This window comes from Glycine max, chromosome 20 (assembly GCF_000004515.6).
Source record: "Glycine max cultivar Williams 82 chromosome 20, Glycine_max_v4.0, whole genome shotgun sequence".
Classification (NCBI taxonomy): domain Eukaryota; kingdom Viridiplantae; phylum Streptophyta; class Magnoliopsida; order Fabales; family Fabaceae; genus Glycine; species Glycine max.
Window position 1 is genome coordinate 4,760,263 of NC_038256.2, and position 25,736 is coordinate 4,785,998.

Genomic DNA, 25,736 nt, shown 5'->3' on the forward strand with positions numbered 1-25,736 from the left:
AATCAAGGCCGACCCTAGGGTGGTGGCAAATGAATGTGATCACCCAGAGCCCACAATGAGAATAAGAAGACGTTCCCCAAATTATTTTTTTAATAGTTGGATGATAATTTTTTGAATGTTGTTTGTATATTATTTTTAAAAATAGACTAACTTTATTTTATTTTATTTTATCTCTTTTTTATATCTAAATTAAAATATAACAAATGATTATAAAGTGCTAATATCTTCTTTTTTTTCTTTTTACCAAAAAGTAATATCTTAGTTCTTAGATTTTTCTAATGTGTTACATTTATATATTTAAGTTAAATGATTTTTTTCTTAAAATTTATTAACATCTTCATATTCATATAATACAAATATCTTCATAGTGAATTATAAATATAAAGAAATGACCTTTAAGATTTTTAATCAAAAATGACCATACTCTATATTTTATATTTTAAGACATGATATCACAAGAACTTTATATACTCTGAACCACCGTTCTCTTTTGTAGTTTATTTATAATGCAAGAAGAGTTATGTTTGGTCCTCTTAATCTTTTGAAATCTGGTTTCTCCTTTCCAAAATGAAAAGGATAGAACTATAATAAACAACGATTAAAGTAGAGGATTCTAGACCAGCGAAGATGATTTTACTAGGAAAGAAGAAACTGGTGAACGACCACATTAATATCTTTAGTGGTCCATGATAGTTGGAGTAGGAACAATTAAGTTGTTGTCTCGTATTATAACCTAGTATTTGTTTTTTGGCAGGTTTTTGGCATAACCTGATACTTGCTTTTGTGCTCTCCAAAATTTATATCTATATAATAAAACTGAAGTAGAGCAAAATGTCTATTGTGTCCATGGCTGAATGTTTGACATCTGACACTTTTGCTGGTTTTTTGGTAATCTTATACTCAGCTTGGTTTTGTGGCACATGGCTTGCTATTTTTTGTTGTGTTGGTTCTCACATTGCAGTTGCAATTTGGAATTTTGTTGACACGTACATTCTATATTCCTTTTCTTCTGTCACATGCTTTGCTGATTAGCATTTTGGTGTGAGGTTGTGGTTTTAGGTTGGTCGTTCCCGGTTTTATTCCCTTGCCTCTTTTCTTCCTCTTTGGTTGCTTCTGCAGTTCAAGGTGTGAGTTTTTTGTGCATGTTGTGCATGTCTGTGTTTGGCGCGGCTGTCGCTATTTTCCTGGCCCGTTTGTTATTGTATTGTTGTTTACTTCATGTTCTATGATTCTTTACTAAATTTTTCCTTCATGTTCTATTTTTCCGCGTCCTTTTTTGTTGTTTGGTGACTTTCATGCTTTGTTTTTGGCTAAGTTTATTAACCAATAATTTTGGAGTTTGAAGTCTAGATGCAACGTGGTACTCTTTGTGCCACTATGTTAATACAGAAATGAAATGGTGTTGCATGTGTAGTTAAGCTTGATGTTCCTGTTTTTATGTTTTTTGTGGTTGATTTTGTTGCTTTGCTTTTCGCTGGGTTCTAGATACTCAACTTCGTTTTGTGGGAAATGAAATGGTGTTGCATGTGTAGTTAAGCTTGATGTTCCTGTTTTTAAATTTTTTTGTTGATTTTCTTGCTTTGCTTTTCGCTGCGTTCTAGATACTCAACTTCGTTTTGTGGTACGTGGCTTGCTGTTTTTTGTTGCCTTGGTTCTCACATTTCACTTCCAATTTTGGTGTCACGCGGTTGTAACATTTCAGTTGCAATTTTGTTAACATGCACATCCTACATTCCTTTGCTTCTGCCACGTGCTTTGCTGATTATCATTTTGGTTTGAGGTTGTGGTTTTGGGTTGGTGATTTCTGATTTTATTCCCTTGCCTCTTTTCTTCCTTTTTGGTTTCTTCTACAGTTCAAGGTGCGAGTTTTGGCGCGACTGCCACTATTTTTCTAGCCAGTTTGTTATTGTTTTGTTGTTTACTTCATGTTCTATAATTCTTTACTAAATTTTCCCTTCCTGTCCTATTTTTTCGTGTCCTTTTATGTTGTCTACTGACTTTGGTACTTTGTTTTTGGCTGAGCTCCCTTTGTTTTCTAGTTTTTCTTTGGTGAGTTGTTCGCTTTGGTTGCGAGGAGTGAAGGTAATACTTTTGGGCTGAGGTCGGTGCATATGTAGTTCTTAGTGTGGTCTTTGTTGTTACTTTTTAGGCTCCTTTTGAGTCTTATCCGTGGTTGCATGTGTAGTTAGACTTTATGTTCCTATTTTATTTTTTTTTGTTTATTTTCTTGCTTTGCTTTTCACTGGGTTCCGTTTGTTTTCTATACTATGTTACGTTGTTTTGTTTGAATTCCATGTGTGAAGGTTTAACTTTTGTGTTTTATTGGTTGGTCATTGTTGGCATTTGTATCTGCATGTTTAGTCCGTAACTGATTGTCTGCCCTTTTGACTATTTTTGCTCATGCTTTTGGATTCATTACATCATCCATTTAGGAGTGGCAATTCTATGCAAAATTATGGCACGTACTCCTGACAAGATTAAGTCTATTGACGGGTCAAGAGAAACCCTTAAACTTGCTGTAAGGATCACAGATCTTTGGTTCGTTGGGACTCCCAACAAGTCTGAGCAAGCTGAAATTGTTATTGTAGATTCTGATGTATGCTTTTTTTCGTTTATTTGGTTGTTGGATTGTTAACCATTCAATCAGTTGCTTACATACTTTGCATGTTACAGGGAGATGAAATCTATGTTGTTTGTAAGGCAGACCAGCTAAAGTCTTGGAAAGCTGATTTGAAGGAAAATTCCACTTATGTCATGCATAATTTTAAAGTGATGAAGAATGATGGTCAATTCAGAGTCTGTGAGCATCAATATAAATTAGTTTTTATTGGAGTTACTGTTGTTGGGCAATCCAATTTAGATGACCTTCCTTTTAAGGAATTTAGATTTGTTGAATTTTCCAATATCATTTATGGCAATTTCGAGGCTGGCCTGTTGGTTGGTAAGCTCAGTCGCAATTTGTCCACTCATTTTGGTCACAATGTTTATCTTTTTTTAAATGACCTGTCTTTATTTTCTGCTTCTTTAAGACATTATTGGCGTCGTTGATGAGGTGCTCTTTCGCCATGTCTCATAAAAATATACCAGGGTTGTTTTTAAAATCAAGGATTTGAGGTTATGTTGTACAACAATCTTTTCTCCCCCCTATATATTTGGTCATTATAAATTGATATTGTCACCATTTTTGTTTGCCTTGCTCCGTGATTGTTATCTAAATTTGACGGTTATTAACTGATACATTTATTGTTGTTTCTTTCCTATAGTGGCCAAGTGTTATCTTGCACTATTTGGGAAAATTACTATTTACAGTTCTTAGCCTACTTGAATGAGATTGAAAATGATGGCCCGATGGTTATCATTTTGACACATGCCAGAATCAAAGAAGGGCAGGGTAAGTCTGATGTCATATTTGCCAGTTGTGGTGCTCATTACATAGCATTTCCTATTTTTTTTGCCACACTTACAGGATCCTATCCACCTTCAGTGAGTAATTTGTTGAAGGCCTCACAATTATTGATTAATGAACCTGTATTGGAAATCCAAGAATTCAGGGAGAGGTATTTTGGTCATGTCGTTTGCTTTGTATCTATAAAATTCGTGCATCAAGTATGTTGAATCTTTGTTGTTATTCTTTCCTATATATTCCATTCCCATAGGCTTTCAGATTTAGGTATTGAGGTTGGGCTAGTTTTGACACCTTGCGGTCAAGGAAGATCGCAACTTTCAGGGTCAAGCTAGTTATCATCAAAGGATGCATTTCTTTCAAAAGCTTAGGCAAAAACGATTTCTGAGATCAATGTCATTTTGAAGGTGGTCCTGTTATTTATGTTTGTTGTTTATTCGTTACAATGAAAAGGCCAATTAGTCTAGATTTGTTGAGATTAACAGATTAAGGCTAATGCCTGGTATTTATTTAATTCTGCCGTGAGTTCATTGGAAATTTGATGCCTATGGTTTTTCTCCAGGATATTGTTTGTGTTACCGTGGGCACAATTAGCAGAATAGTAATGGATAATCATTCGTGGTGTTATCCAACTTGCATTCAATGCCACAAGAAAACTGACATAGAGGCAGCACCATTCAAATGCGGATGTGGCAAAGAGAATGATCAACCTGTCCTGAGGTAATTGAACTCCTGCTCAATTAGTATGTCTTCATTGAGGATTTTCCTTTAGCTTGTTATCTACATTGACAGGTATACACTTGAAGTGAATGTGCTGAGTTGATTGGTCAATCAACGGATGAAGTCAACAGGGTAAAAATAGAAGTATGTTAATGTATTATCATATAATGCATCTTATTTTATGAGTAATATTTTGTTTCTTTGGTATGTAATTCAATTCTAGCTTCTGACTCGTGGATTTGTCATAGCAATATAATGTATGCCTTTGGCTATTCTTAAGTTATATATCATGCAGGCATGTTCCAAGGTAGATAGTCTAAACCTTGATTGCAATGATGCTCCACAAGTTGAATCTATAAGCTAAGATTGTTGTTATGGGTCTTGGTGGTACATTTTTTTATGAAGCAATAAAAAAATTAGCCTGCTGCGAACTTTGCATCCATTTAATTTACCAGTTTATGTTTTATGCAGCAATCTGTGTTTGTGACAGCAGATCATGATCTAGTTGCAGGGTTGCCATTAACGCCAAAAAAAGTCTATCATCTGATGAAATTGATGATGAGCCAAGAAGCTCACAAATTTCACCAGCCCAACTTTTGTCTAACAAATTAGCTAGACATTCTCACATTAAATGAATTTAGCTGATTCCAAATTGTTTTGGTTGTCTTTTGACCGTCCTGTTGCCAAGTTGTGGAATTATCAAAAAATTATGTGGTTTTGCTGATGTGTCTCTGTGATATTTTTTCCCAACATTGTCATGTGTTATGCGTTCCTGAGGTGGAAAGGGAAAATCCATTTTTTTGGGTTCATGTTATTTTGTTTGTTGATGCTGTCCATTTTTGTGTTATATTTTCCACCAGTTCTAAAGGCAACTATGAGCTATTTTTAGCAGATTGCAATTTATTCAATTATGAGTCAATTTCTAAAGGACATGGCCAATTAAAGAAAACAAATTAACTAAGATTTTGTTTTTCTTTTTGCAAAGGGTTGGAGTTTTGCCCGGTGCGATGGCTTTTGCTAAAGCTTTTGCACCTGTTAACTTAACAATTACATATGTAATGTGTTTCTAACATAAAATGACAAGTTTTATTTACAAAAAAGAACTTATTTTACGTGGCAATATTCTGCAATGATAATTATATTTTATATCAGGTGTTCAACTAAACACAGGTCATTTATACCAAATTGATGATTTGCGAGTCATGGCGAATTTTTAAGAGGCTCCACACAATTAAATCAGCCAAATGAATCCCCTTATTGGACATTTTCAATAAATTAATGATAGAATCACTATGTGAATCCATGTGTGCTCGAAATAAATCCAGCTCTCAATATTGACACCGTATTCCTACATACACAACGTGTTTCACATGAACTTTTTCATCGATGTCACCAACAGATCCTTCTAGATGCAAGTGCAATCATTCCCACATACCCCCTTCTTCCAGATGTCAATGTTTAGCTAAAATCATCTGTTGGTCCATTTCAATTAGCATTTTTTAATTAATTCATAAGTCACGCAAGTGCAGCAATACCCATTTCGACTACAGGAAACGAGCACTATATAAATAAGTCTAATTGATGGAGAGAAAAAAATACAAAAAATAATTTAGAGTACAGGAAACTAGCAATATATAAACAAGCGATAGCCCATTTTTTATACAAGGTTCTGTTAAGTTCTTTGTTCCATCTTTTCTTCAACATTGTCCAAATAAAAAATTCAACCTATAAAGTTGAATTGCCGATGTTACACGTTTAAATGTGCAAATAAAAAAAATTGTGTTGCTAGATTGACAGCTGAGTCCTATATACACAATATCTTTCATTGCAAGCTTAGCAACAGTCCCAAAACCCGATGTTTATGCAACCAAGTGTCATCATTCCTATATTACCCATTTTGCTAGCCGTTAATGTTGAATTATAGTCTTGGTCCCTCATCTGCCATTTCTTTGTGTTGCTAGATTGACAGTTGAGTCCTATATACACAATATCTTTCATTGCAAGCTTAGCACCAGTCCCAAAACCCGATGTTTGTGCAACCAAGTGTCATCATTCCTATATTACCCATTTTGCTAGCTGTTAATGTCGAATTATAGTCTTGGTCCCTCATCTGCCATTTCTTTCATCTTCTAAATTTATTCGATGTCCTCGAGATTTAAAAGAAACATCTCTTACTTGATTTCAAAATAGATCTTCTATTTAACTTATAACTCACTCAACTCTATCATTACCCATATTCAACATGCAGAACTACCAACATGCAAAGAGATCTAATTCCGCAAAGGCCAGGATCAACAGGAAACGTATCATGCAGCAGAAACGACATCCTCAGACTCAGTCACCTTCACAGCCAACTATGGACTGCACTTCAAAATATGCAGAATATGATAGTAAGACATATGATATACCATGTTCCACAAGAAATGAATTGAATTATATTACTTAATCCCATTTTTTCCCTCTATTTTTAAGTGATTGCATCTAATTCATCAGAAGGTGTAAATTTTGAATCCACACAAGGTACTACGAAAAAAATCCTTTCATGCTTTTTTTCGCGATGGCTAAAATGTTCCTATCATATCTAATTCCAATTCTTATAGGTTCTGATTCTAATTTTTTAACTGAAAATGAGCATTGCGAATCCTCGGCTAATCAGCCTGCAATCAACATTGAAGATGATAACTATAGTTCTAATTTATGGTTAAGCATATCAGTTCACATGCTCTTAAATTAATGTTCACGATTGTTACCATCATGTTCTACTATCGTATTTAACAATTTCAGGATATTCTGAACTTGGTGACCAACTTATGCAATGTAGATATTGTATTGCAAAAATGTGGTATAATGAAAGAATATCAAAAGATAAAAATTGTGCAACTCCAAGGTTCAGCTTATGCTGTGGAGATGGCAAAGTTAAACTTCCATCATTACAAAATCCACCCAAACATCTCCAACGACTTCTCTTTGATGATAATATAATTGATAGTAAAAATTATCAACATAACATACGAGCGTATAACATGATGTTTGCCTTTACTTTTGTTGGTATTAAGCTAGACAAATCAATTAATGATTCCAGAAGACCTCCTACAATTAGAATACAGGGCCAACCATGCCACCGGATAGGCAGCCTATTACTGATGCCTGGAAAAGAACCCAAATTTGCACAACTATATATCTTTGACACAGAAAATGAAGTTCAAAATAGAATTAATGTCATGAGGTAGTAATCCTTTTTTTGTATTACCAAAAAAATAAATCATTGATGCATGATATTTTGTCACAGTTATGAATGTGTTTTAATATTGGTTTTTACAGCCAACATTCTGGAATTCAACCCCAGATTGTTTCACGTTTAAGTCACATGCTGGATGAACACAATGCCCATGCTAAAAGCTTTAGAATGGCCAGGGATAGATTGGCAGATAGTCAAGTCGATAATATCATATTGAAATTGATAGCTACTCGTGAAAAAGATGGTCGTGTATACAATATCTCAAATGTTCCTAAAGTTGTTGCACTTATTTTTGGTGATTTTAATCCAAGCTCAAAAAGAGATATTATTGTTGAAACTTAAAATGGAGAACTACAAAGAATCCATGAATTGCACTCTAGCTATCTAGGCCTACAGTACCCTCTACTCTTCCCTTATGGTGAAGAAGGATATAGAGCTGACATACTTCACCGTTCTACATCAGCCAACAAAAAATGAAAGAGAAATTGTTTGACAATGAGACAGTGGTTCGCTTATAGGCTTCATTCCAGGTCAAATGAAGCACAAACTTTATTGCATTCTAGGAAACTATTTCAACAATTCATTGTTGAAGGATATACCATGGTTGAATCGGAGAGGCTTAGCTACATCAGAAACAACCAAAAGAAACTTAGAGTTGACAAGTATTGCAGCTTACAAAGTTCATTGGATGTTGGAACAAACAAAGGCTTAACTAAAGGGAAAAGAGTCATTTTACCTTCAACCTTTGTTGGGATCCCACGTTACATGGATCAACTTTATTTTGATGGTATGACAATATGTAGTCATGTTGGTTTCCCAAATCTTTTTATTACTCTAACATGTAATCCAAATTGGCCTGAAATTCGTAGATTACTTTCACCTTTGAATATGAAAGCAACAGACAAGCCAGACATTGTCTCACGAATTTTCAGATTGAAATATGAACAAATGCTTTCAGACTTAACAAAGCATCACTTGCTCAAAAAAGTTGTTGCATGTAAGTTGTTCGACTTTTGGCAAGTACACCGGATCGCACAAGTAGTATAAAACGATAAGAACCGAGTATCGAAAACTCGGGGAACTTGTGTTATTTGGTAAGCTATTTCAACAAATAAGTGTCTGGTGTGTAAAGGTAAGTGTGAGTATGAACAGGTGTATAAACTATCTGTGCAAAAAGAAAGAAAATCACGCGAGAGAAATGATGTGTAAAAACAAGTAGAGAACACGTTGGCCTTCCTAATAGGTGCCTGATGCTACAAAGATATTCTCTATCTAACAATGCTCATGTGTTCTTATGGTGTCTCCTAAGATACTAAACCCCAATTCCTTATGATAGTTTAGCCTAATCCTGATCAAGCATCATCCGCAGATTCCTCTTGTAAGACTAAACTCAACCAGGACCGCATTAAGACACACATACACAACTAAATTATCGTACCCTGATTCCTCGTGATAGTACGACAACTTAGCCCTGTACAATCAAGGACTTTAGAGTCAGACCAATTTCCACTGTTGAATGACCCTAACAAAGCATGCATCTACGTGATCAAGGTAAAGGCATACTGGAGTAAAAAACAGATAGCACAGAGAACACACAAAACATCATTAAATAGATAGAAATATATTTACATCAGGTACTTACAGGGAAGATCCAACAGAGGATTTAGCTTTCCATACCAGGAAGCCTTCTTTACAATAAAGAGAAGAAAAAGATGAAAGATTGAAAAAATACAAGTGGTGAGGATGTCTCATTCACCTCTAGGATCTCACAATCACTCACAAACTCATCTCAAGCTTTCAAACTGGCTCCTGCTTCAAGCTCTAATCTCTGCAGATCTTCACACAACAAAATCTCTCAAAACTCTCTGGAACTTGGACCTTTCTCTCTCTAGAAACCCTAGACATGCAAAGCTCTGAATCCCAGTCCAAACTCCCTCTCTAAAATCTGATTTCAGGCATAAATAGGTGGCCTTGTTCGTGCTCATGCGCTTAGTGCAATTATGGACCACTTAGCGCACATTAGTGAATTTTGGCTTAGCGTGTGCCTTTCTCGCTTAGCGGATGAACTAAAGTGGTGCGCTTAGTGAGATGAAGCGGTGCGCTTAGCGAACCTGTACAACTCATCTTCTTCCAAAGTCTTCCTCGCGCTTAGCCCATGAGTGTTGCGCTTAGCGGACGCTCGCTAAGCGAGCAGGTGGCTTAGCGAGAAGGTGAAAAACAACACTTTTCAAAGCTTACCTAATTAACCTGAAATTGAGAGAAAATGATTATTAAACACACAAAATGGAAGTACTAAGTATTTATTACCTATATTTAACAGAAAATACTTATAACACTACAAAATAACCATAATTTGGAAGAGTTTGATACAATTTACACAAGTTTTATACACAAAAGTTAGTTGTTTTCACTGACTAACATAAGTTTACTATAATTTTTGTTGTTAAAGTTAGACATCAGTTTATCATTTCCGCACTTTTGCTTATGCTATAATACAAATACTAAATTTTTATGTTATTGTTTGTCTAAGTTTGCTATTTTTTTTGTTGCTAAACTTACACAGCAGTTTACTTTTTTCAAGTTTTGGTTATCATGTAATACAAAGCTAAAATATTTATATGTTATTGTTTGGCTATTAATACTATCATTTACCTATCGCAGATATGCATACAATAGAATTTAAAAAATGAGGACTTCCTCACGTCCATTTATTGTTATTTTTACACCCAGACAATAAATATCCATCTTCAGATGATATTGACCAGATAATATCAGCAGAAATACCTTCCCATGAAAATGACCCAGAACTGTATAGATTGGTGCAAAATCATATGATACATGACCTATATGGAATTCTACAATGTTAGTCTCCATGTATGAAAGAAGGCAAGTGCAATCATTTTTATCCTAAAGTATTTTAGCCTCAGACTCTTTTGGATTCAAATGGTTATCCAGTCTATCACAGAAGAAATGATGGTCGTACAATTTCAAAAAATGGTGTTATCATTGATAATAGATACATAGTACCTTACAATCCAAAGTTACTGAGAAAATATCAAGCACATGTAAATATTGAATGGTGTAATCAAAGTACTTCAATCAAATATTTATTTAAATACATAAACAAAGGGTATGACAGAGTGACTGCTGTTATGGTTTATGATGGCAATGATGCAGTTCAGAATCCTAGCATTCAAAATGACGAGCTTAAAGAATATGTAGACTGTAGATAATATTATCTTAACCTGCATAATTCATTTGCTGATTGTTACTTTTATTAATCAATCTTTATGCCATATACATTTCTCCCTGCAAAGCTGCTTGGAGAATCTTTGCTTTTCCAATCCATGGGAGAAAGCCTGCTATTGAGAGATTGCATTTCCATTTTCCAGGTCAACCTAATGTTCTTTACGAAGATCATGATGATATAGATGATGTCCTATCGAAGCCAAGCATTTTAGATTCAAAATTTCTAGCTTGGATGGACACCAATAAATGTATTCCCAAAGGCAGAACTCTTACTTATTCACAATTTGTTTCAAGGTTTGTATATAATAATAAAAACAGATCATGGCAACTCAGAAAAAAGGATATAACATTGGAAGACTAATATGGGTCCCACCAACCACAGGAGAATTGTTTTATTTAAGGATGATGCGTAGTACCTGCAAAGGACCTACTTCATTTAAGGATATTAGAACTGTTGCAAATATTCAATACGCTACATATAGAGAAACATGTTTTGTCATGGGTTTTTACAAGATGATAGAGAATATATTGAAGCAATCAAAGAGGCTAAGGATTGGGGCACGACCAATTATTTAAGAAAATTATTTGTGTTAATGCTATTAACAGGTGCCATCAGCAAACCTAAAGAAGTTTGGAACCAATGTTGGCATTGGTTAGCTGATGACATTGCATATCGATATAGGAAATCAACAGTGAACACAGGTTAGCTTTAACTCTTTTTTATTTTGAATACCATTAGTCATAATCATTGTTTAACAACTTGCTTTTTATTTCTTAGAATTACACATCGATGATCATGCTCTTAGGAATTGGACATTTTTTGAAATTGAAGAACTATTGCACACAAACCAAAGATCACTCAAAGACTATCTTGCAATGCCATATCCTGAGAATATCAATTTGACATCCTGTCTAGACAACAACTTGATATTATCAGAGCTCGATTACAACAATGATGAAACTAGATCAGAATTTGATCATCTTTTTGCGTCCATGATAGGTAATCTACCTAATCGTATATTATAAATTTTATCCCTAACAGTAAACTTATCACTAAAATACACAGAATATAACCGGCATTTGCTTCTTTCAATCAACAATTAAATTATTCTTCATTTGTATATATCGTTAACTTATCCATAATTGTAGATGAACAAAGATGAATTTACAACCGAATTATCCAAGTTGTCAACAACAATGAAGGTGACATGCTTTTCCTATACAGATTTGGAGGTACAGGAAAAACATTCATATGTAGAACATTGGCAAGTTCATTGAGAGCAAAGAATCAAATTGTCATTATGGTTGCTTCTAGCAGTATGGCTTCTCTATTATTGCCAGGAGGCAAGACTGCACATTCCAAATTTAAGATTCATGTACCAATTTTTGAAGACTCAACATGCAACATACATCAAGGCAGTCAATTAGCAGAATTGCTAAATCAGACAAGTCTAATTATTTGGGATGAAGCGCCAATGGCTCACAAATTTTGCTTTGAAGCACTTGATCAAAGCTTAAGAGACATTATTACAAATAAATCAAGCTCCAATCAAATATTTAGAGGCAAAGTTATCGTATTCGGTGGAGATTTTCGCCAAATATTACCAGTCATCCCAAGAGGAAATCGCTCAGACATTATAAATGCAATAATCAATTCATCGTATCTATGACATTCATGTGAAATATTAAGCCTAACAAGAAACACGCATTTACAAAGTAATGTACAATCAATTGATGAACAAGAAACTGCCGCATTTGCTAAATGGATTCTAGACATTGGAGATGAAATTATTGGTCATGAAAATTATGGTTATGCTACAATTGAATTTCCTGCCCACCTGCTCATAACTGAATATGATGATCCAATCAATGCTATAGTCAAATCAACATTCCCAGACTTATATCAGCACCACAATAATCCTCAGTTCTTCAAATCCAGGGCAATATTAGCTTCAACCAATGAAACAGTAGAATAGGTCAATGATTATATACTATCATTGATTCTAGGTAATCATCTTATCATTTATCTAATTGGCATTACTTCAGTTTAAAGTATGACTACTCAAATTGAAATTTTAAAAATCATAGGTGAGCACATGGAATACCTAAGCTCTGATTCTATTGACAAATTAGAAACCATCGAAGGTTGTTATTTCCAATCAATTACTACTGAATTCCTTAATTCATTGACCACATCTAGTTTTCCAAATCATTCTATAAAGCTTAAAATTGGAAGTCCTATAATGCTGTTAAGAAACCTAGACCAAAATCAAGGACTCTGCAATGGTACTAGATTAGTAGTCACAAGACTGACAAAACATGTTATTGCAACTGAAATTATTTCCAGCAAGAATCTTGGCCACAATGTTTATATTCCAAGAATGTCAATGTCCCCTTCACAATCACTGTTGCCTTTTAAACTATTGAGAAGACAATTTTCAATTATGCTCTCTTATGCAATGACAATTAACAAGTCGCAGGGGCAATCACTATCTATGGTTGGACTTTATTTGCCAAAACCTATTTTTAGCCATGGTCAATTATATGTTGTATTATCAAGGGTCAACTTAACAAAAGGATTAAAAATTATGATTCATGATAAAGACCAGAAAAATATGACTTCCACTACCAATGTAATTTTCAAAGAGGTGTTCAGAAACATAACAAGCTGCAAAAGCCCAATTCTTACCATTTATTTTCCATTTTACTCAACTGATAACTTACTCATATGCATTCTAATATGCAGCTAAATACAACATCATATGAGCGACAGTTAAATTTTCTATTGTGAGGTACATAATGTCAGTTGCTATATTAGAATCTTCCAACTAAAATTTATAATACTCTCTTGTGATTATAAATTCCATCTATTTCAGTTGATTTTAGAGGTTAATATTTGACCAATAATATTCTGATTATCACACAATTAACTGCTTTACAAAAATACTGACAACCAATGAATATTTAGCAATCAATCACATCTTAATCCGCAACCATCTGTTTTTTTAAAATACTGTATGCTTAATCAAATATGAGCAACTTCATAAATATCGAAAACTGTTGTTATTCCATTAGTGTGCTTTGCATCAAAAACACAGATTTACCCTGTTTTATCTAAAAACACTACCTTAACATGAGAATAACTATATATTTACATAGCAATCCCACAGGTATACCAAAATACATTACACCTGACCCATCCCACGAAATCCTTGCATTATATGCTACTCCCGTAATAATTAAACAAGTTTTAGTTGTGATCTTATACTATGCCAAACCAATCATTATAAATAATATTAACACCCACAGTAATATCTCTCTCTCACACACACACACACACATAATTTCCTTATTAACAAACACTACCAAAAAATATCCTTTTTACGACGTGCATTCTAAGACAGTTATAAATAGCCTTAAAATGTCACGCGGTGACAATTTTGTAATTAAAATGAATAATTTTTCTTTTATGACACACATTCTAAGATGGTTAAGACGGTTCTACCGAACCGCCTTAGAATGCACTAGGGTCAAGTTAAATAACGACGGGTTTATGTATAGAAACGTCATTGTTTTTACCCCACGCGTGTACTTAATTAATTTGAAATCCCTAGACTAGCTAGCGCTTCCTTGAGTCTCGTCTCTTGCGCCTCCTTTGAACCCTTCCTCCGTCTCTTGCGTTTTCGCTTGCAAAAAGACGAAGCTCTACTATACACGATCCACGTTGTCCTCGCAAAAATGCGGAGCTCCACGCAACGAGGTCTACTATACACGTCCTCGCAAAACCCACACTCCCACGCCAAAATGATGTCGTCTTCGAATTCCCAAAACCCCGCCGCCGCCGCCGCAGCATCGTCGGAGGCCCAAGTCAGCAAAAAGGCCGCCAAGAAGGAGGCCGCCAAACTAGGGAAGCTCCTCCGACACTCTCTCCGTTGACCCCGCGCTCACCCTCTCCGTCGCCAGAAACAGCGGTGGCTCCGCCATTCTCAGAGCGGCCTTCGACCGATATAGAGGGATCGTGTTCAAGAACATCCCTGGTGTCGTGCTCAAAGCCCCCTCTTTCTTGTCTTTTTGTTTTGCTGCTACCACTACTGTGCTACCGATCTCCGGTCACCAACAGGTTAGGTAAAACAAGATCTGTAGTCAATTTCAGATGTTGTCATCATCTTTGGTTCTAATCCGTGTGAATATCTGCTTATGTTTTAAGTTGGGGGTTTCCATTTGAACTGAAGGTATTTGTTACTATGACACACGCAACATATCAAGCTTCTTATGATTATTACTAGTTATTGCCTTCGCTTATTGCCTATTTGTGGTGGTACCGCATATTGAGGGCGCGGTGACCTAAGCAAGTGGTAGTTAATGTTGGCAGGCGGTTTGATGTTGGCTTTTGGTTCTTTCTTTGTTGGCTTGGTTAATATAAGGGGTGGAGATTCTGTTTAGAGGTTGCTATGGGCAGTGTATTCAAAAGGGGGTGGTTTTGACTTTTCTATTATGTGTAATGTGCTGGAGGTGTTTAATTAATTTGTTTTAGAAATATTAAAATGTGCTATAAAATCTAATAGTCTGAATATAATATAGGTTGGGTTGCGCTAATAAATAATCATGGACTAGCCCGTTTAGCCTCTAGTCTATGTAGAAGAATATTATTGGAAAGAATGAAGAGGCCATTATGAATTTTCAAGTAGGAAGTTTCAGTGTATTATTTTTAATTAGAAATATTTAGGTTAATAGGTTCGTAGGTTGATAGAGTTAATGAAAATCTTACATTTTCAACTTTTCCCTCGTTTATATCTCTCTGGATAATCTCTTGCTGACAGATGTGGTGCTGTACAATCTGTGACATTGAGTTCATCTTCTGAAGAAGCCCTTGATGGAATAATTGGTTTTGGGCAATCAAATTTTTCTATGCTTTCACAGCTTTCTGCATCTAGAAAGGTGAAAAAAGTATTTTCACATTGCCTTGACAATATTCGTGGTGGTGGAATATTTGCCATAGGGGAAGTGGTGGAACTAAAAGTCAGCAACTCCGTTGGTACCAAGATTGTATGTGCAGTAACCTAGTCTTTCATTCTCATACCATGATATTGGTTATCATATAAATCCAAGGGTAAATTTGGTGATCAAGCAATAAAACTACCAGTAATGAAATATCTTTTATATAACCTCATATCATGTTCACAAGATTTTTAGTTGGCTAGGTTGTTCTGTAATTGAAGTAGGGAGCATTACTTATTAATATCATTTGAAGATAGAAAATTTGATAGAATATTGGCGCAGCATGGTTTTTTATTTCTCAATCTGGACAAGTGTATTGCATTCATACATTTAGAGTATTTCCATACTCATTTTGCTCTGTATGTATTGACCTTATTTAGTGTCAAAATTTTATTGTCTTAAATTTTTTTTGGTCTAATTGAGCTTTAAGAATCTAATTTCGGCTCAATGTGTTCAACTTGTAGTTTGCCTTAGAAAAGAAGACTGCGAAGTTGAGAGGAATTGAGAAGGCTCTAGTTGCACGGCATGAAGCTGGTCATGCTGTAGTAGGTACTGCAGTAGCAAACATTCTTGCTGGACAGCCACGTGTTGAGGTAAACCATGGAAAATGCTCTATTTTTCGCCATTTAAATATTTCAATGCCATTGCAGATATGTAGATGATGGTTGGACCAAGTTACTTGTCTGCTTGAATTTTTGGATTTGACACACTATTGAACTATAATTATTCTCAAATACTCTGATTGATGATTTCTAGTTCATACATGCTCTGGTTATCAGATTCCTGGTTTAATGACTTGTGACCAAAATTGGTTAATTTAAATTTTTTATTATTTTTTTAAATTTTAGGTGTGGAATTTGGGATATCTTATTTTAGAAACCATTTTAATGTTTTTAATTAAACTCCTAATTACCCTCACTTATGTGATATTTTTTCTCTTTTCATCAGCTAATATGAAAACAATAATTAAACTCCTAATTACCCTCACTTATATCATAGTCCATTTTATATAGAATTAAATTTAAAAATATGAATTTGTTGAATGTACTAAATTGGAATGATGTGCTGCATAAAGTGCTATTAGCAGAAGCAGTAGACACCGTATTCTATTAATAATATTTGTGTTACTGTGTTTACTTAAAGAAAATTGTTGGAAAGGATCTCATATTGTGGTGTGTTGGGCAGTGATCCAGTCTAGCTCATTCTTTGTTGAACTAGTATAGAAAATCTCCCATTACTAATACTAGTATGGATATTTAGTAACATGTATAAATATTAGCGATAGAATTAATAGTATAATAAAAACAATTTGTCAATTTCTATTTGAATATATTAATATCGATAGAATAATAGTTAGAGTGGTAATAGTTAGAATAATAAAAGAAATTTGTCAATTTCTAGTTAATGATTCTTAATTATATAGTAATTTATGAATTGGCGTTATAGTGGTAATAGTTAGAGTCTTCATATTGAATTGGCTTCTTTGGTTTGTCCTGAAAAGTTGGGAATACCTAAATACAAAGTGGGAGAGGATGATGGGCCATTGGGGAATGGGCCGAGAAGAGGCCTACTAAGAGAGAGACAGAGAGAGGGTGCCGGGTGTTAGGGGGTATAAAAAGTGAAACACATCGCAGCAACCAGGTTGGGGCGCAATAGAAAATGGGAAGGAATGGGAAGGATCAGTGTGTGTGGTAGTTGGCGTACCTTTTCCTGCTTGTTTGAACTTCTATTTTTCACTTTTAAATAAAAAAACGAATATGGTGACTAATAAACGTATTATGAGTTTGACTAGTATGTCACTATACATATAATTATCGTAAGGCTTAGATCCTCGAAATATATTTTCTTGATATGTAATATAGAATTGTGCGTGTATCGTTTTAATTATGTGAAATGCTATTATCTCACACACTTTTAATAATATTATAGAGCAAGAAAAGTCTTGCTTCAGATCACGTGTCCAAAACTAAAGGAAGGGAAATTGGAGTAAATGCCAAAATCTAAAAGGATAAGGAGAACATAGAAATGCTGAATTTTAAATCTTAACGAATGCTATACATGATTTGTATATTTAATATATTTTAAAAAAAATACAAAACAATCCATTTATACTTAAAAAGGAATCAACACATATATTGTAGCGAGATATAATTTTTTTAATAAATGTAATATTAGATTTTATAGTTTTATTTTTTATCACGTTAATAAATTTATATAAACAAATTTTTGTACAAATACATTTTTAGTTATCATATTTTTTATTTTCTTCTTATTAAATATATTTTTTAAATTGTATAAATATAATTTCCTATTGTAAATAGATGGCTTTCTCCATCTACTTGTTTTAGGACGAGATCAAATTTCTATGCAACTATTGAGATGATTTGCATATAAATTGCCATTGGATTTCAATATTGGAAAATAAGGAAGGAAAAAAAAAGTGGTTCTTTGATCCTTGTTTTGATTTAAGTTTAGATTCAGGCACGTATAAACAAAAGTTATAAGAAAACTCCATGACAATGTTGAAAATATATTAAATAATTTTATACTATTATTTTATGACTTATTTTCTGTGCTAACGTCTATAAGCTCACTTTTTCTTGTTTGTTTATGTCTTCACAGGAGAAAGGTTCTATGACTGAATGGTTCACTTTTTGGAATTAAGTTTGTTATTCATATTAGTTAATTGAGAATCTTTTGGTAAACGTTAGTTTTATTAGTTAAATGAGAATTATTTCGTTACCTCTAGATTTGTCACTACTAAAAAAATACTTTAATCCTTTGCTGAATTTTTATTTTTAATCTGGTTTTATACAGTGCTGGATATTATATTGTCAAAGTTGAAGATGATTTTCATGAAATGCATGAAAGAAAAGTCTGAGTAGAAGCAGCTGATGTTGCCAAGTCCCAATTAATTTTCCTGGCATATTGTTATCATGGTTCATTATTTTTGGGATTACTTGCTGATCACTATTAGCTAAATTTTGTTTTTAATTTTAGTTTCTAGCTACGGTCTCTCATTTAGAACACCCATGAATTGTATTTCTAGCTACATTTCACAGATAAGGCATGTTTTTTAATTCTAGCTAACGTCTGTCATTTAGAACAGAGTGAAGTCAGATATTTAGAGCTTTATGTGCAACAATTTTTTAGGATGTTGAATAAAATTTAAATTGTCTAGTAATATAAAATAAATATGTGCCACTAGTGTGGCAACATAAAATATAAAAGGAAAAAAATATACGTATTAATGTTAACACAAAAAAAAAAGGAATTGCACGAGACAAATAAATATGGATCTATTAATTAGTTTTGTGACGTATGTAGGTGAGGAAAAAATTTATGAGACAGAGTTTGTACAAAGAGGACGAGGTACATTAATTTCTTAATTTGTTTTCTATCTACTAATTTATATATATATATATATATATATATATATATATATATTATGATTGTATGTTCAGGTAAAAATGTGTCTCTACTTATATATACATATTTAATTGATAAATCAAAAATATATTTCTTGTTGTACCCATTTCTTTTGGGGAGTAGGGGAATTATAAAAAAAACCAAATCTATGATGGTTCTTGGATTAACCATCTTAGTATGGTGGACATGCTAAGACAGTTGTTTGTAGAATCGGTTTAGAATGTCATCGGATACTTGACTTTCTAAGACAGTTATTCTAAGAATCATCGTAACATAGTGATAATCTAAGACGGTTATTTAAATGACCGTTTTAGATTGTGAAGACTTTTTAAGACAGTTATTCTATAACCGTCATAAAAAATTTAGTTTACGACAACGGTTCAAAATAACCGTTGTAATTTCCTTTTCACCTTTTACGACGCCCATTTCAACAACGGTTAAAAACCGTCGTAAAATACCCAAATTAACCAACTTAGTATCTCCATTTTCTAGTAGTATAAATAATCATCAATAAATTCAATTTCCAATTACATTCTAGCCATTGAAATTCCACCGAAAAATCATATTATCCTATTATCCTCTACACTAAATTTTTTACAAGACAATCATCATATTACAACTATAATATTCTATATTGGGTTTCTTATTCCTCTTTTGTTAATCAAACTAATCCATTAACCCAAATAGCTCATGGCAGAAAATTAACCCATTTGGGGCCAGAGCATTCCATGCTTTCATTACATTGCTACTTCACTTATTACATGCACGTGATAATCATCAACCTCTATCACTAAAGTCCAATCATACAAAACGTCATAAACCATTCACAAAAAACCCCTCACTTACTTGCGTGCCTATTCACCTTCAGAACTGCTGATATACCTATTAATTTTGGCGCTTCAGAGACAACAATTGAGGTTGCACCGTTCCCAAAAAGCTATCTACTGCCACTTACACCATTGGGAAGATGCATCAATTAATTATCTGCACCCTACTACTAAACTATCCTGCACCACACTATACCCTACGTTTCGCTGCAAACTTCATCTCACCATCTTTTCGCCATACCTTCACCTTCAGAGCAGCAGCAAAATGAGTATCACATCCTCCACTGTGTCAAGTAGAGTAAGCGCCCTCTTTATAAAATTTCCTTTCTTCCTATCAATCGTTTTTTCTCTTAGCTTCAACCACAACATTTCATCTTCTAAATTTTCAATGCCTGGCTTATTGCAGATGTCATATCCGATTGTGAGGCCACCGTCGATCATGCAATTCATGGAAGCCTTCCACAACGATTGTAGAAGCAAACTTCATGATGATGAACCAAGCAATTTTGATGATGCCAAAAGCCCAAGTAATTGATTCAAGACTTCAAGATCAAGCATCAAGAATCCAATCCAAGATTCAAGATTTAAGAGAAGAAATCAAGAAGCAACAAGTCAAGACTTCATATAGGATAAGTATTAAAACATTTTTTCAAAAACCAAATAGCACAGTTTTGTTTTACAAAAGAATTTTCTCAAATTTTCTAAGTTACCAGAGTGATTACTCTCTGGTAATCAATTACCAGTTATCAGTAATCGATTACCAGTGACTAGTGTGGTTTTCAGAATGTTTTTCAAATGGTTTACAACGTTCCAAAAATGATTTTCAAATAGTGTAATCAATTACACTATATTAGTAATCGATTACAAGTGAATCTGAACGTTGGAATTCAAATCCAATTGTGAAGAGTCACAACTTTTCATAAAATGAATTGTGTAATCGATTACACCTTTGTGGTAATCGATTACCAGTGAACAATTTTGAAGAAAAAGTTAAGAGTTATAACTCTTAACATGGTTTTCTCAAAAGTCATTACTTTTCCAATGGTTTCTTTGACTAGACATGAAGAGTCTATAAAAGCATGACTTTGGCACACATTCAATACATATATGATATTCTTCCAAACAATTCTTTTTCACAATCTTTCTCTAACTATTGCCCATTGCTTTTTCTTTGCCAAAAAGCTTTCTAAACTTTGTTTCAAAACTTTGTTTTTCTACAAGTGGAAATTCTGCAGAAAACAAAAGTGTGCTATCTTTTCATCCCTTCTCCCTCTTGCCAAATGATTCAAAGGACTAACCGCCTGAGAATTCTTTTGATTTTCCCTTCCCCCTCTTGAAAAAATATTCAAAAGACTAACCGTCTGAGAATTCTTTTGATTCTTCCCTTTCCCTTAAACAAAAGATTTCAAAGGACTAATTGCCTGAGGTATCTTTTGTTTCCCCTTACAAAGATTCTAGGGACTAACCGCCTAAGAATTCTTTGTCTTAACACATTTGAGCATACATCCTTTGTGGTACAAGTAGAGCGTACATCTACTTGAGTTGTAATACTGAGAACAAGAGATGGTACATCTCTTGTGGATCAGTTCAAGTGGAGCGTACATCCACTTGGTTGTTCAAAGAGAACAAGGGAGGGTACATCCCTTGTGGATCTTTGCTTGTAAAGGATTTTATAAGGTTATTGGAAATCTCAAGAACCGGTGGTTGCTTGGGAACTGGATGTAGGCACGGGTTGTGGTCGTACCAGTATAAATTTTGTGTTTGTCTTCTTCTTCCCTACACTCTTTACTTTTCCGTTGTGTTCTTTTATTTTCACTTTACTTTTGTCTAAGCTATTGTTTTTGTTCTTTACTTCCTCATAACTTAGTAGTAAAGCCTAATTGAATCTAGTAATATTAAGAAGGATAATTTTTTAATTAGTCAAGACACATTAATAATTAATTTAACTCTCCCTTCTTAATTATTCTGAGGCCACTTGATCCAATAACGATCAAGTTATATTTTACTATACTTTCATTTACATTTTTTCCCTCATTATTATCATACAATATATAACTAGTTAGCTTTCCCAATTTTTTCCTACATACTTTTATAGAAATACCATCATTCTTCCATCGACAATGGGCACCAAATTACCCCGAGTTTGTTCACTTCAGATATGACGGAGCTCTCTACCAAATACGAGTCCGACAGCAGCGAGGCAAATTTTTTTTAATGGATGGACTCAAAGACTTTAGAACACAGTTACAAATCTACGAGTCCACCTTGATCAACTTCTTTGCCTGCGATCATAACTGCATCTTTGATGTACACTTCATTCCTCCACTAGATCAACAGACATGTGCCAGACCACGACTTTCATCGAGGCAACACATCTGGACTGTTGAAATAACTCAATGCATCCTTGGTGTCCCTCAACTTCTGGTAAATTACCATTACATAAATTTAGATTCTTATGGATAAAAAAATAATATAAAATAAAGTTTAACATTTTATTTTTATAATTGTTAGATTTTAAAATGTCGCATGATGTGATAAAATAATACCAAGTGACAATAAATCCTCATTTTCCATGTTAGTCAATGAGTTATATAAAAAAAGACTCATTAACATTTGAGTTTAATGTCTATGTACTAATAATATAAAATAATTTTATACTTTCATTCAATCACAAATTACGTTTGAAATTATTTTAAGATAATTATTTTAAAAGTCAACAAATTTACCATGTACATGGTGATTGTGATTGGATGACTGTGTACAATATTTTACACGGTTAGTGCATAACCTTTTTTTCTCTTAAAATATTGCTTCTGACAATTTTAGTAGTAAAAAGGAACTTGGTATATATTTTATAGGAACTCATTTGTGTTGTCATTATATCTAGTGGCGAATCTAGGACCTTAAGTCACGAGAACAATCTATTTAAAAAGTAAAATTAATAGCTATTATCATAAAAGAAGTAAAAAAAATTAAGGATAAGGGATTCAACTATATAAAACTAGGGGGAGTAAAATATACACATTCAAGATATTTATGTAATTTTTTAAATGTGGATCTTCCACTTATTATACCAACAATCCTCATTTAAAAAGATGTAAGATAAAAAAAAAAGATTTTTTTAGGCAAAGAATGAATTAATTTTGGACAAATTCTAAGGTGAATCAGTCGTCCACCATACATCACAATCTTTTGGATTAATTTGTAGTGTATTATCTTACTCTAGGTTCTCTCTACCAATTTTTTTCTTCTTTCTCCCTATTTTGTTCCATTCTTCAACCGGCCACCAAAACTCATTGTTGCTGAAGGTGATTTTCGGTGGTGACAACTTTTTTTCCTCTCTTCCTCTCTCCCTCTTTTTTTTTTCTTTTCTTGTCTTCCTCTTTCTCTATACGATCTTCACCCAAACCCAAAACCTCGCTCACCTGTGATGCCGCCATGGAGGGATACCGTGATGATTGATGAGTCGCATAGTTTGGCAACATCGGATTGGGTTTTGTGGAATGTGGAGGAGGTGTGAGAGAGCGAAGGCATATCATATCTTGATTTTGATGATGTCTCATTTGATTTGGAACTAGCATTGTCAATGTTAGTTTTTTTTGCTTGTGTTGCCTTCGTCGAGCCGAAACTCCTAACTGTTATTACAAGTAAGTTTTTGTTGATTGACTTTTCATTTCACATTTTTGGAGTGAAAACTTTCCGTTAATTTTGTGTTGATAAAATAAAAAAGTGTGCATTGAAGAAGTGTTTAGGTGAAGATTGTATTGAGAAAGAGGAAGAAAGAAGAAGAAACAAAGTGAGGAAAAGAGAGAGAGAGAGAGAGAGAGAGAGAAGTTTATTGCCGTCGGAAATTACCTCTAACGATGGTAAGTGGCGATGAGTTTTGGTGGTTAGTCAAAGAACAAAACAATGTAAAGGGAGGGAGAAAGAAGAAAAAGTTTGGTGGAGAGGGTCTAAGGTAGGATTATACACTAGAGATTAATTCAAAGTTTGTGATTTGTGGTTCATGGTGGATTACCTACAAAGCTGACCCATCTTATAATTCATCTTAATTTTGTATTGAAATGTTTAGGGTAAATAGTTTGCACTGGCAGTATTAAGAATTTTTGCATTGATATTTAATTATAAATTGATATGTATGGTTAGTGTATTGAGTTTTATAATAATTACTTTAGAATTATATCTATCATAACTTTTGATTGGTTAAGAATATAGAACTTTTTGCAATGTAAGTGGATATAAATTAAACTCTATTGTTATTAATGTCTCACACACTACTACAAAACATTATTTTTACGACGTCCAATTTACGACGTTTCCCGAGAACCAATTTAATATATGGCGCGGTGGCACTATCGTAAATAAAAGCTAAATTTTTATAGGTACTAAGACGGTTTTGTAAAAACCGTTTTAGAATATTTTTCATTATTTTTTAAATTTTATTTCTCTCTCCACTCTTTCTTCTACTGACTCTTAGACTTCCCCTCTCTCTTTACTCCCCTTTTAGGTTTCCATAGCCTTTGTGAGAGGGACGAAGCAATGTCTCTGGCAACGTTCTCTAGAAGGCTGCCATTAAGGTCGTTGACGTTGTCACCGCCATGGCTGTCCCCATCGTCCCCTCCCCCAACATCTGGCTCCTTGACTGCCGCTTCAACCACTAGCTCCACGGTCGTCCCTCCATGCGCGTTGGCTGCGAATTCGCCGCTGCGGGAGTCCTCCATGACAAGATCTATGTCTTCGGTGGCTGCGTCGCTGACACCTGGTCCTCGACCCCGCCACTGGCCAATGGGAGAGGGTTGCCAGTCCGATGGAGGTCCGTGAGAAGTAGATGCACGCCAACACCGTCGTTGGGGAGCGGATCTACGTGATGGCATATCACGGTGGCATCACGTACAAGCTTAGCAACGACGAGTGGGAGAGCGTAGGGTAGAATTGGATCAAGGGTGGAAGGGGAGGGCGTGCATGGTGGAAGGGATTTTGTACTGCTATGATTATTTGGGGAAAATCAAAGGGTTCAATGTGGGGCGCGAGGTGTGGGAGGAGTTGAAGGGGTTGGAGAAGGGTTTGCCCAGGTTTCTGTGTGGGGCTACGATGACTGATTTGGGTGGGAAATTGTGTGTGGTTTGGGAGTGTCAGGGGAATGGGCATGAAATAGAGATTTAGTGCACTGAGATTGGAGTGAAGAAGAATTCGGATGGGGAATTGTGGGGTCAACTTGGTTGGTTCGGGAAGGTTCTTTCTATTCCCAAAGGCTCTTCCATTGTCAACTGTTCTTCTGTTTCCTTGTGACCATACATTACATGTAAGCATTCTTTGATTTTACTACATTGAATTGCTGCCACTTGCTCTTAGGCGCCATTTCCTGCTCAGATGTTTGTATGTCAAATTGTGAATGATAAATAAACAGGAGCTCCTCAACTAGTACTGCGCTTTGAAGTGAATCAAGTCATGTGTTAATGGAATGAAAGTTTGTGTATGTGTGTCTCTGCGACCTTGAATTTCAGTTACTGGATGATCTGAGTAAGCAATACTTTTGTTCTTGCAATACCCTAGTGAGTGTAAAAAAAAAGTCTTTTTCCAATGTTAAAATAGAGCAAGATCGTTCTACTTTTTTTTTTTGTTAGTTTTATGAGTGGGTGTTAGTGGAAGTGGCAGAAGACTGCTCGCACGTGAGTACAGTATTATCAAAAGTGTTTCAAAATGAAACTTAATATTGTTTGTAGCACCTACCAAAAGTGGTTTAATGGTTATTGTTTGTTTGTCTTTATGAGATCACATGTCTTTTTATTTCATCAATTATGAAACTTAATATTGTGTTGTTCCAATTTTTATGTAAAGAAGGTATTGCTATGAAGACATTTATCATTGTTAC